Genomic DNA, 13,156 nt, shown 5'->3' on the forward strand with positions numbered 1-13,156 from the left:
CCTTTTCTGGAGGATTGCTTAAGGCTTTAAAACTGCCAGTGCTGCAAGGGTTTAAGAGATCTTTGAAATACATGTGGATTTCACTCTTATGCTTTTGCTGGAATGTATGTAGAAAGTTAGCTAGCTGTAGAAAGTTTGTCCTTAAAACATTAGGTGAAGTTGATAGATAGGAAATTACACTGAGGTTAAGAGGCTCTTAGACAGTGTTTAAATGTGTGTTTGATGTTGCCAAACTGCAAAGGCTAAAAGCAATGTGCTATTAAAGATTCTATCCAAATAATGAGGCTAAATTTAAGGCTAGGCATCTCTGAAGTACTGGGATCTTAAAGGACTCTGTATCTGGGAGTCAGTGATATGTGTATCTCTGATTTGCCAACTCCATTTCATAAGAAGTATTATGGTGATAAAGTCCCAGTTCATAGAATCATGAGGAATCCACACTTTCACTTTTTTGGGGATGAGGAAAGGTGGAGTGACCATTGAGCTGTGATTTCTAAGCACTGAAGAGAGGAGCACCCCCACTCCCCCTTACATCATGACTGCATCTGCTGTAGGTGATATTTCCCTCAAACTGCATGTACAGCACTACAGAGGCAGCTAACTCTCCAGGCCTTTTAGGCAAGATGCACAGTTTGTGTCCTCATTAATACAAGCATAAGATGTATTCTCTGATTCTTTTTTTGTTAGGTACTTACTTCCATGTGTTTAAGATACAGAGCTATAACACTTAACAGTTTTGAAAGCTGCTGACAGCCCTCTTCATTCTGTGCTACTCTCTTAGAAGGAGAAAGATAAATCGAAGATCTCTCTGAGCACAGAACTTTGAACTTGTCAAATCTTGGGAAGTGAAGCTGGCACATTTTGCTCTTCAGAGCATAAATGGTTCATGATTGTGGAAATACATTTTTCTCTTTTTTTTTTTATCTGAATGTGCAGATCTTTTTATGAGGGGAGACCTTCCCCCCGTTTCTAAAGTCCCTCCATGAAAAAAAGAAAAACCAAAAACCACTTCAGGGGCTTTTTTTGTAGAGTCCTGGAGATTAAATGAAAGGGCTGTGCTATGACCTGAGGGCATCTTTTGATAGCTGCCCCAACAGGTGCTGAAGGACTGGAATCAGTGTTAAAGAAAATCTTCTGATGCTCTGAGTGCTCTTTACTTTTATTTCTAATAGTGAGTATCAGAAACATTTTTTGTTCTTATTTGAGATTCTGCTTTGCATTTTTTTTCCACAGAAGAAAGTTTCTCCACGGTGACAATTGGCGTTCTTGTTTGCAGGTGTGTGTTTGGGGGTTTTGGTAACACTTCAATAATTTTGCTCACTGTGAAAGCAAAATAAGGGAGTTAAGCTTTTTTGTCTCTCACCAGTAACTGCCAGTGCTCGCTCTGGTTTCAAGGACATTGTATCAAGGTTTCCTCAATGATATCTGCTCTGCTGATGAAGTTTTGTGCGTCATCTGCACATTTCAAAGAAAGGTGGTATGTCAGGGTTTGGTGTCTGTGTATTTTATCAGAGTCAACTAGAATCGCTGGCTATGGAGGCTTCTACATGTGGGCTGGGAATACTACCAAGACTTGGAGGTAAGGCATATGATTAACCTCCCAGGCCTTTCCAATGCTTATATCCCCACCACTCCTCTATGACATTATGGCATATTTGTTGTCTTTTCATTTTCTGGCATCAGATCATTGATAGCAGATGTAGTAGAAAAAAACCACTTTTTTTTTTCATGAAATCCACTGAAATACTTCTAGATATTTCAGTTAGAGATGCTTCTTTTGTGGCTCAGATCCATGTTAAACTCTGCATGACCCTACTTCACAAATGTTAAACGCTACTTCAGTGTAACTCTCTTAATATCCTAATATACCACAGGCAGCTTTTTTACAGCTAAATGAGGACTTGATTCAGCTTGGGTATGGTGTACATGTATATATTACTTTACCCTGATCATGCCTCTTCTAGTTGCCAGGGCATTCTGCCCTTGGGAAGACTTCTTGTTTGTGCTATATTTTATCAACATGTTAACATCTGGCTTTGTAAATTCCTTGTATTATTCAGGTGCATAAGAGCATCTGTAGTTCATCCTTTCAAGAGCAAATGTGGAAACTGTGTTGCATATGTCTTTAAAGAGAACAAAGGTGTACAATCTGCTTCCTATTTATTCATCTTGCCTGGTGTTCCTATAGAAATGCACAGCGAAATGAAGCATTTATTGAAATTTATAGCTCTACAGACTTTCTGCCACGGGTTTTCCTATGTCACTTATCTTTTGGCTGTGAGCCCACTATATACAGCTGTGGATTTACTAGAGAATTAGAGGCTTGGGTGTCATCTTCTCCTGACATGTGACAGCCAGTGCAGGGAGGTGTGTGTGATTCCAGGCATGGGAAATGAAGATGACTCCTAAGCACCTTTCCAGGTTGGGCTGCATCTGCTCGTGATAAGGTCATTAATATAGAAAGTAATCTGGCAGGAAACTTCTCATAGGAATGTTTCCTTGACTGATGGGAATATACATTCTTTATTGCTCTTCTGAATGATGGAGACTTTAAACACTATATGTGTGTGTGTATGTGTATATATATAGATATAGATATACATACTCTACTTACCAGGTTTCATGGACAAACAAAACATAGAAGTTGTTTTAAAATCTGAATAAAGATATCGGTACTTGAAAATGGGTTTTGTTAATTCCATTGGACTTTATTTCTTTTATGAACACTTAACGGGTCTTTAGCACATGAATTTCGTTTTATCATTCTGAATTCCCTTCATTTTGGACTTCAAATCTCTTGTCTAAAAATCAGCGTTGCCTGCCCTGCTGCCTGGTCCACCCAGTTTGATATAGAGGATTCCACAAGTGGCAGTGGTAGTCGGGGGATTCTTGGTGTTTCACTCAATATTGTGGTTTTCTGAAGCTGCTCAGTGTGCTTTCCTGGCAGGTAAATATTAATGAACGAAGGCAAATGAGTGATTACTGGTGTGTGAAGGAAGTCATACATGTCAGCACTGCTGTTTGGTTGGGGTCTAATTGCATTTGTAGAAAGCTACATTTCATATTACACTCAGAAATTAGACAGTTATTAAAAAGAAAAAAAACATTTTTTTTCAACAGGTAGTAGATGCAGGGACATCCATGCCAGCAGTGATTTACAGGCAGAAGCTGACATGGATTCAGTGAAAGCTGACTTGGACTTGGAGAAGTGATCTGTTGAGGGTTACTAAGCAGATGCATCACATCCTGTTTGGAAAATCTGATTAAGTAGTTGGAGGCTTGTAGAGTGTTTGGGGGAGGCATCTTGCTATGGATTCCCACTTTGGCCAAAGTCAATGCAGGGGGCCCATGACTTGGCAGAGCAAGTAGGAAGCTACTTTGAGCTGGATGAAACCTTTGGTCTGAAACAGTGCCTCCTTTCTTGTGATCTGTTTCTCCTCATCTTATGGCTGCTGTCTGGAAACACTATGGAAGTGCAGCTCAGGCATGCCGAAGTATCCCTGCCATGCTTGCTGCACATCTCTTCATTCTTTTTCCTTTGTACTCCGTATTATAATCTTGCTGTTTCTCCTTTGTGCCTGGCCTAGAGAGAAGGCCTGTATCCCAGATTTGAGTCCTCAGGTTCTTTTTTTCTCTGCTGAGTTTCTATAGCCCTTCCATGCCCCAGTTACTGTGTGCATGGAGAAATGGGGCTGCAGCAGCTGAAGGGTGATCTGCAGCTAAGTCTCTTTGCAGCCTTTCTGGTAAGGAAGCGAAAAGGGGTTTCCAGTGTGTTTGACACAAGTGATACTTGATCATAGCAGTATGGGAAATGAGTGGCACTGTGGGTGTAATAATGGAGGTTTGCTGATTCTGCCCTTTATTCTGATGCTGCCTTCTGTGCTTTCTATCAAATATTGTTTCAATGAGGAACTCCGTCTTCGGCCAAATGATTAACACCAAAGGCTAGCTAAACACTGCCTTAAGATAAATTCTATGCTCATAGTTTTACAAGTTGTGCCATCTATACAAAATGTTCTCCATTTAATTCTGGATTGGGCAGAGATGGGTGTGCGAGATGGGTGTGCTATGCCCTCAGAAGCTGCTGGAAGCGAGGAGGGACGTGCTCAGGCATCCAGCCATCTCTGCCCCTGCTGCCAGCTGCCCACCCCTAAGTTGGGTCTTGGTAGCTGGTGGCTCCAGGGATGCAGGCCAGACACTGCCCCTTGGCTCATCATCCGTGCTGGGCAGTCCGAAGGGAGAAGTAACACCTGGGAGTGGCAGCCAGTTCTGGATGTGGTTGGCTCTCCTCAGTCCCCATGCCCACTGGAAAGGGTGGGATTGTGACCTTCCCCTCCATCGCCCTGACAGAACCATAGAAGCAATGACGTTGGAAAAGACCGCTGGGATCAAGTCCAACCTACGACCAAACACCACCATGTAACCAGGCGATGAGACTAAGTGCAATGTCCAGTCTTTCCTTAAGCACCTCTAGGGGTGGTGACTCCACCACCTCCCTGGGCAGCCCATTCCAATATCTAATCGCCCTTTCTGTGAAGAAATTCCTCCTCATGTCCAGCCTAAACCTCCTATAGCGCTGTTTAGGACTATGTCCTCTAGTCTTGTCACTGTCTGCCTTGGAGAAGAGACCGACCACCCCTGGCTAAAACCTCCTCTCTCAGGGAGTTGTACGGAGCAATAAGGTCACCCCCGAGCCTTCTCCTCTCCAGGCTGAACATCCCCAGCTCCCTCAGCCGCTCCTCACGGGACCTGTGCTCCACACCCCTCACCGCCTCCTTGCCCTTCTTCCTTCCCCTCCAGCCTCTTCCCGCTCGCTCTGCGGGCGGTGGGCGGCTCTGCCGGCGCAGCTGGCAGGAAGGCCCGGCGCGGGCAGGGAGGGAAAGGGAAGAGGCGGGGCCTGGAGCGCAGCAGTGTCAATAATACAATAGGACTCTTGTGCGGCCGCCGCCGCCGGAGGAGGAGCGGGCCGGGCTGCGGGCGCGCCGACCCCGGGCACGCAGGGCGGGAGCCGCCGGCGGCCGCGGGCCCGGGCGGGCGGGGCGATGCGCGCCGGCGCGGGACGGCACCAGCACCAGCACCAGCAGGACCAGCCGCAGCCGCCGCGGCGGGAGCGCCAGCCCTGACGGCCGCGGCCGCCCACGCCGGCGAGCGGGTAGCAGTGGGAGGAGGCGGCGGCGCGCCGGGCCGGGCCGGCGGCGGGAGGTGAGCACGGCCCGGGCCGCCCGCAGGGAGGCGGGGCGGGGGGCGGGCGCCGGGGCCGCCGCGCCGGGCCTTGCGCGGGGGAGGCGCCGGGCCTGCGGCGGCGGCGTTTGGCGCCAAGGCCGGGCAGGAGGGAGGAGGAAGCGGCGGCGAGCGCGGGCAGCGGCGGACGCTGCGGGTACGTGGAGCGCCGGCGAGGAGCGGGGCGGGCTGGCGAGCAGCATCCCCCGGGCGGCGCGGGCAGCCCGTCCGGCGTGGGCGCTGCGGCCCCGGCCGCGTCCGGAGGGAAAAGTTACGGCGGTTCCGGAGCCGGGCGGGCGGCGGGAGCTGGACGGCCTCCGGCCAAGCGCCCTTTTGTTCGGCGCAGCCCGGAGAGGCGGCGACCCGGCGGTGCCCGAGCCGGCGGGGCCCTGCGGAGCGCGGCTGGGCGTGGCGGGCGTGCAGACAGACAGACAGACAGCCGGGCGCTTGTCCGCCGCCGAGTACCGCTCCGCCGGTGTGTCGAGGAACTTGCTAGAACTGAGTTTGACAATGAAGCAGTAGCGCAGCCCTCCCGCCCGGCCGGCCCCGCCGCGCCGCCGAGGTAAGTTCTGTGCTGGGCAGCGCGGGCGGATGGCGCCCCAGTGCCCCCCTGTGCCTGCAGGGACAAGAACGGGAAGGTCCCGACTTCAGTTCTCCAAATCAAACCTTCCTCCCTAGCATGGTGTTTGCTTTATTGCCGCTCATCTTTCTGCGAAGGCATGGCTTCGTTCCACGAATGGACAGCGGCCGGGGATGTAGCATAAGTAACACTTGCAAGTAGTAGTGTGAATGATTAGTGGGAGAACTGGGTACAGGGCAGCCGAAAATACTTTTTAGCAGGTAAATAAACACAGGTATTTCTCTTTTTTAACTACAGTTATTTTGTGAAAAGCATTTGTAGTTATTTGAGGAGTTCAACTATTGTTTGTGAATTGTTATAGTGAGTGGCTATGTATTTTAATTAAGAGATGACTAAATTAGCACTGTACTGTAAAGCGCTGTATCATGTTCAGGAGAAAAGATGCTGGAAACAACATCCAGCTGTGACTAGAAAAGCTGCAGTTAAGAAACACTAGATACCTGAAAGCTGTTCTGCTTCTCTGTTAGTGTAAAAGAGCCTTTGCACTGAAACTGAGAGATTAAGAGAACTGTATTTTGTCCTGGTGCTTGCAAAATCACCATCAGCAGCCAACTTTTTACATTAGGTTGGTGCTTGTGGTCTGTTCTGTAGAGCATCTCGAGCACACCTGCTCATCTCTACACAGCGAGACCATATCTTGGTGATGGTTAGAGAGCTAACCTGAAAGTGTGAGGGTCGGAGGGGCTTAGAGAGGAAAAGCCAACCTGAATGAAGCACATTTTCATAACTTTTAAGCTTGCCACAGAGTTCCTTAAGGGGACATTAGAAGATCCTTCACCTGCACTTACCAAAGGCAGAAAATGCAATTTGAAGTTGCTTTAGTTAGGACAGTACCTTTTCAAATTAAAAGCAAGTTAATACTTTTAGCCTCCAAAGTTTGTGTTGGGTTCTGTTGGGGTTTTTTTAACTGAACTTCTGACCTCTTTCCAGACTAGACGTGACATGCCCTGCTTTTATTGCAAAGAGGAGGAGAAGAAAGCTTTCTTTGCAAAACTTGGACTTTAGATGCAGTAAATGTAATCAAAATAATGAGGAGAACTGTTTCTGTTACCTGTCCTTCATTTAATGTTTCCTCTTTCTAGGTTCCTTTTACAGCATAGGCCTTCCTCCCTCTGCCAGCAGGAAAAATTCCTCTGAATTGGGTCACACTGTAGGTCTTTTTTTGTTTGTTTTATTTGCTTATGGACGTGTAGCAGATACCCGCAAAGGTTTGCTGGAGAGCTGATGCAGGAACATAGGCAGTGGTGTTTATTGGCAAGAATGCACGTTCATTTGGAATCTCATTAAACCCAGGAAAATCCACTGTGAATGTAAAAGTCTGGGATAGAGGATCTCAGTGTAGAGTTAGAATAAACCCAGCTTTTTCCTTCTCTGCTGTTCTGTGGACTTCCTCTCAGCAGCAGAAAATCGGGAAGTTTGGGTTTTATTGGGATACCTGAGATTGTTGTGGACTTTTTGTTTTAATTTTTAAAATGCACATTTTTTCATAGAGCTGAGTGGTTTGCTTGTGGAGAAGAATTTACAAAGGCTTCTTAGCTACAGTTGGGTATTTTTACCTGTAGAGCTTTGTGTATGTTTACATGGGCAGGCATGCCTGTGTGTGGTCACTGTAGTAGCTACCACGTGCTGAGCACTGTAGGGCGTTTTCCCAAAGAGCAGCTGGCCTGGAGGGTGTCTTGGCTGGTGACCTGAACACAGCTAGGGTGACAAATGTCCAAGGCCAGAGAGCAAATGGCTGGATTTGTTAGACTTGATGGTGAGAAGTGAAGTTAAACCCTGCGCAAGTTGCTTTGAGTTTAAAATTGATGCCCTGTGGTCTATTAGGTAGTTTATTTCAATCTTTGAAATTAATTTCTGACCATTATACCCCAGTGGGTGAGGAGTGTGGTGTGGTGTCTGGACATCTTTGGTTAGCTTGGCAAGACTTGAAATGTATCTGGAGAATGAATGTGTACCTGTTTCTGTAGTGCATCTTTTGTGATCCATGGATGAAAATGTCTTGTAGATCTCTGTTTCTGTGATTTGTCTTTCTCCTTTAGTCCCTGGAAGTTCCATTTAGAAGTTGGTATGTGGTTTGGGAGGCTATTACCTGAATAGGTTTGATAGTGCAGTGTTATGCCCACTTTTCAGATCATACCATACAATTTAATAGCAAAGAATGTTGTATTCAACTGAAATTTAAAAGTTAGTATTCTGTTAAATACGGGTATCATTCTCTCAGTGCATTTTATAACCAGAAACTTGGTGTTTTGTCTAGATCAGTGGTGGTGTTGCATTATGAGTGGTGACTTCTTGCATTATGGACAGAAATGGACTGAGCCAAGACTTGCTGTTTGCATATGTTGCCTAATCTCTCTCCACTCCCACAATTTTTGTGGGAGCTACAGCTAAGTGGGTGTGGGGGCTTTCGAATTCTATGGAGAGGGGAACCCTTGCTCTGAAATCATGTGGTGTTTCTGAAGATTTGAAGTGCCTATAACGCTTGAGGCTTTGTGTAATTGGAGACATAAACACAATTTTTACATACTTTACTTAAAATGGAAACTAAGAAGTTAATAATAGCTCTTATCAGGGATATTTATGTAATGGAAGCCAACAGATGCTATTTGCGTCTTGAAGAGCTAATGTACAAAATGTTATGTCGGGGCCCTGGCAGGTTTTGTGCTGGCAGAGGCTGGGTCAGGGGGAGTGGGAGATGCTGGTGATCTTTAGGGCTTGATGGCACCTCTGAAATGTGAGACAACTATATGAAATTTTGCATTTTAGCACACAGCTGATTTTCATTTAATGCTACTAATAAAAAGTCAGAATTGATTTATATTTATTCATGTTGATTGTTCAATTACACCTGTCACTTTAAAATTACTTTTCTTTATAGTATCTTCTAGCTACAGCTGCACATCTGATGTTCAGAACCCCTAAAAATGTATCTATAGATATTATTTTTATTGATACTTCAACTTATTTTGGCTACAAGTAGGTATCTCGGGAAGAAGTTTTAAAAGTGTGCTGTGACAGTCTGGGTGTTGCCTTCTGTGGAAAGATGCCGATGTAATTACCAAGCACCTCCCTGTTTCCCTGGCCTGTTCACACTTTCATGTTTATGTGCTTCCAACTCACTTTTCTAGATGGCATCTGAACTTTTTTCAGCAGTTAGTATTTTGTTTCAGTGTGTAGGAGACCAAGAATTTGAGGATTAGAGCAGTCTGGGATGTGTGATCTTGGACCTGATGAGAGCTCCTGCATTTGTAGAGCTATAAATGCAAACTTTACTTGAATTTAAAGAAACGGAAGAGACCCTGAGCTGTGAACATGACTGCAGAGGCTCTACTGACACCTGCTAAGTCGCCCTCTTCAGAGGAGCAGGAGAAGGTGGGAGGATGAACTCGTGACTGCTGATGCTGTTTGTTATAACTTTCTCCTGGATGAAATGCTGGGATGTTTGCCTTAGTTTGAAAACTTTGGAGGGCTTTCCTTCTTTAAAGTACACCTGTTACAGCATTAGATTATGGAGCTGTGTTTTTTGCTTATTGAATGCTGAAGATAACATCATGTTGTTAATATCTCCTTGTGTTTTAATTAGAGCTGTAGGGAGATGTTGAAAAACCAGGTTTACACACATACCTGACTGATTGCTAAACTGAATATGCTCGTCACACAGGCTTGAGAGAACTGTGTATTATTTTGCTAATCTTCTGTCCAGGGCTTGCCCTGGCCCCTTTTCTTGTAATTTTACTTTTTCTCATCTCACTCAAAAAAAATTCTTGCTTGAGTGTTTTCTGAGGGTCAGTCTTACCTTCTTAAAGCTCCTTAATGTGTGGTAGCCTTTGCTGGTGAAAGGCTCAGGCTCTTGCTCATGTCCTAGAGAGCAGTTTCACACCTGCACAAGTGGTTTGATGCACAGCAAGTCCAACAGCTTCCAAGGGTTAGTGCTGTGTGATGGGAATGCTTGGGATCCTCCAAAGGGAGAGGTGTTGTTCCACATACGAGGCTCTGCAAAGTGAAACAACTGACCAAGAACATTTATTGGGAATAGCTCTGTGTGACTGTGTTATGGAGTGTTTTCCAAGCTGTGTTTTAAATTTTCAGGCAGTTCTTGTTTTGGAATATGCTGTTGGGTTGATGACAGAGCAGTGAAAGCAAAACTTCTGCATAGGAGATGTTCTGCCTGTGTGCTAACGAGCTTTTAATTGTGCTATGCAGTTTCTCACCTAATGCTGGATGACCAAATTCTTTAAATACGCAAATAAATTATGTATTTGCTACAAGTGTTAGACTGAAGTGGGTTTTTTTGCACAGATATTTTGGTTGTTAGATTGCTGCAGTTTGGTTGGTAGGCTGATAAAGTAACATGGGTGTTCATAAGCACTTGAAAACTGTAACTGTATATGAGCTTTCATTCATTCCACTTAAAAAATATAAGTATTGGTTTAACAGACAAGACAATTTTTAAATAATACTTTCGCTAAAGACCACATTGGTATTGAGAAAATTATTACTTTTAGAGTGCAAATATTTAAATCTTCCTCTAAGTATCAAGTATAGCAATATAAAATGGCAGTATCTTCTATCTGCTGGTGTACAAAACCTGATGTCTTGAACTGTGTGATACAAAAATGTATAGGAGAAATGTGTATCCTTTCAAGAGATGAAAAAATGTCCCTTTTGGGATTACTTGCCTTGTTTAATTCTCTTTATTGTTCTGCTTTTAACTGCTTGTATTTATTTAATATTCTTTCTGTGTTAATTTGTAGGCTTTGATATCAAAGTGGCTATAGAGGACTCATCATTGGAAATAGTGCCATGACTCACCCAGGTTTTGACTGTAATGAAAAAAAGCCAAAAAATCTAATCCCAAACCAAAGAGCCTCTGGAGATAAAATACTCAGTATGTAAGTGAGTTAGAGATGCACAGGATAATGATGATCTCGGCAATTACCTGGTGAGGAGGAGCCTCAGCAGGAGAGGTGGGAATAACATCTCTCCCACTTTTACTGGTACTTGCATGGGAAGAAGAGGAATAAACTGGTACTCCTCTTCCTGCTTTTGTACAAATAGACTCTTTTTCCCAGCAGAGGAAAATAGTGACTGAAGTAGTGATAACGAGTGATTACTCTGCAGTGCAATGTGTATCTTGTTAGGTGTTGTTTGATAAGAGGGAGAAGAAATGCTCATTTCAAGGAGAGAAAATAGCTTTTTTTTCTTCCTGTTTTTAACTAAGTATCGCTGGCCAGTTCTCTGAAGAGGAGAAGGTTCCTGGTTGTCAGTGTTGCTGCTACGCTTTGATAGTGTTACCCTTATTTGAGGGAGTTCCAGCATCTCTTTAGCTGGGGCCTAATTTCGAGAGCAGTTGTGTTCTTTTACAAAAATCCAATTGCCTGTCATTTAGGGAACTGAAAGGGAAATACTTAAACCTGATAATGAAGTTGCAGTCTTCCTTATGTTAACAACATAATCATTTCCAGCGTAGCATGAAATGAGCAATCTTAAGAAGTAAGTGAAGCATTTTGTCTGACGAATTTGAACTTGCAGCTTTGCAACAGAATGTGCTAAGAATGAGGGAGGAACAGAAAAAGTTGATCTTAATACAAGATGCATGTTTGTGGAAAAACAGTATTGTAATGGCTGTTGACCATTACATAAGATTTGAAATTCACTCCTGCCTAACAGGATGGATTCTTTTATGGAAATGATTTTTTCAAATTACTCTGCCTCGTTTGCAGATGTTAATTTTCTCCATTCTCTTTGGTTAGTCCTTGTTCACCTTTTTGGGCGAAAGAAAGGAAGGTAAAAGATGAAAAGACCTTTGGGATGAAATAATTCCATATTTTCATAGAAATAAAAATTATGCAAGATGATTCTGTGTGCTCTTAGCTTCTGGTATCCATCAGTTTATGTGGTTTCATTCTGAATTTTATTGGCTTGTACTTTTTATAATACACTGTAATTTTCAGTGATGTTTTATGAAAACTGTGTAAGTTTTTCTTTATTCAGGTATTTTTTAGATGCCTAAGTTTGTTGAAGTTAGTAGTAAGCATATTTTTGATCAGATATTTATACAGCAAGTGTACAAAGAGTTTCCTTACAATGGCAACTGAATGAGATTTTGCCAGTGACTGACAGGTCATCCATGGATGTTTCGGCACTTTTGATGGAGATCTGACTTGTTTTATTTGGTTATGTACACCTATACAGAGGCAGAATAGCTGTGGTAAAACTATTGTAGGATTCAAAGTATCCACCCTGAGCTCTATGAAGGAGAAGGGTGTTAAAAATTACTTGGTTTCAGCCGTCAGTATTCTGTCTTTCCTCTGTTGCTTAAAACTGCGTATGTGGGGTTCTTTGCAAGATCTCATGTGTCATGTTTTCATTTTTCTTCCTTTATAAATGCCATAAAACTTCAGAAGGTGGTACATAAGTTATCAGAAAGCTTATACTCCTGACAATCAGCTCAGTATCAGTCAGAGCCCCGTGACTCCCGTTTCATGGATTAGTCTGGCTTAAGTGCTGTCTTTGTTTGGCGTCTTCTGTGTACTTGTTTTAGATTTGCAGAACCCTCTATATGTAACGGGGATGTGCATTAATTTAGATTACTGAAATCTAATAGCTGTTGCAGGTGCCATTTAGTTCTCTTTTTAAGATTATTGGAATAAATATTTTTCTCTGCGTTCACTTCTGTGTGCTTGACTTCCACATGTCAAACAGTCCATTTTTGAGGTATTTGTGGGTTAAGAGTTGGAGAAAACCTCTGAAGTGAATTAAAAAGGGAAAAAATAAAGCCTAAATTGCAGATGACAACCAACTTGAACATGATTTGTTGTTCCTACTTATCTGTCCCAGCCATGACTTTGATGCCTTTGTAGTCTCCCATTGGCTGTCTCTGCTTCTTTTTGCCTTAACTTTCCAACTTCTTCCTTGTTGGAGAAAACAGCATTTCTAGTGAGTGCCTCACAGTCTTCTTGGGACCGTGTAAATCAGCTAGGTCAAATTAAATTTGTCTCCAGACTACAGACAGTGTAGACTTCCAAATTATTTGCAGTCAGCCCGAATGTATTTTGGCAGACTTTTGGGTTTTGTTTTGTTTTTTTTTTTTAATATTTAGAATCATAGAATTGATTGGGCTGGAAAAGACCTTCGAGATCATCAAATCCAACCCTTGGTCCAACTCCAGTCCCTTTACCAGATCATGGCACTCAGTGCCACGGCCAATGTCAGTTTAAAAACCTCCAGGGATGGGGAATCCACCACCTCTCTGGGCAGCCCATTCAAATGCCTGATTACTCTCTCTGGAAAGAA

General features: G+C 43.8%; 1 protein-coding gene across 4 annotated transcripts in view; it reads left to right on the plus strand.

Moving 5' to 3' along the window:
• Positions 1 to 4,898: 4,898 nt before the first annotated feature.
• JADE3 (jade family PHD finger 3) overlaps positions 4,899 to 13,156 on the plus strand; it is a 68,093-nt gene continuing 59,835 nt past the window's right edge. For 2 of the 4 annotated variants that reach the window (XM_071548028.1, XM_071548037.1), the window contains exon 1: positions 4,899 to 5,202. The gene's annotated coding sequence lies outside the window, so the exon portion shown is untranslated. Of the gene's footprint in view, positions 5,203 to 5,305; positions 5,378 to 13,156 lie in introns of those variants that run through there. The other 2 variants (XM_071548019.1, XM_071548042.1) reach the window with 2 other exon arrangements.

Source organism: Pithys albifrons, chromosome 1, assembly GCF_047495875.1.
Source record: "Pithys albifrons albifrons isolate INPA30051 chromosome 1, PitAlb_v1, whole genome shotgun sequence".
Classification (NCBI taxonomy): domain Eukaryota; kingdom Metazoa; phylum Chordata; class Aves; order Passeriformes; family Thamnophilidae; genus Pithys; species Pithys albifrons.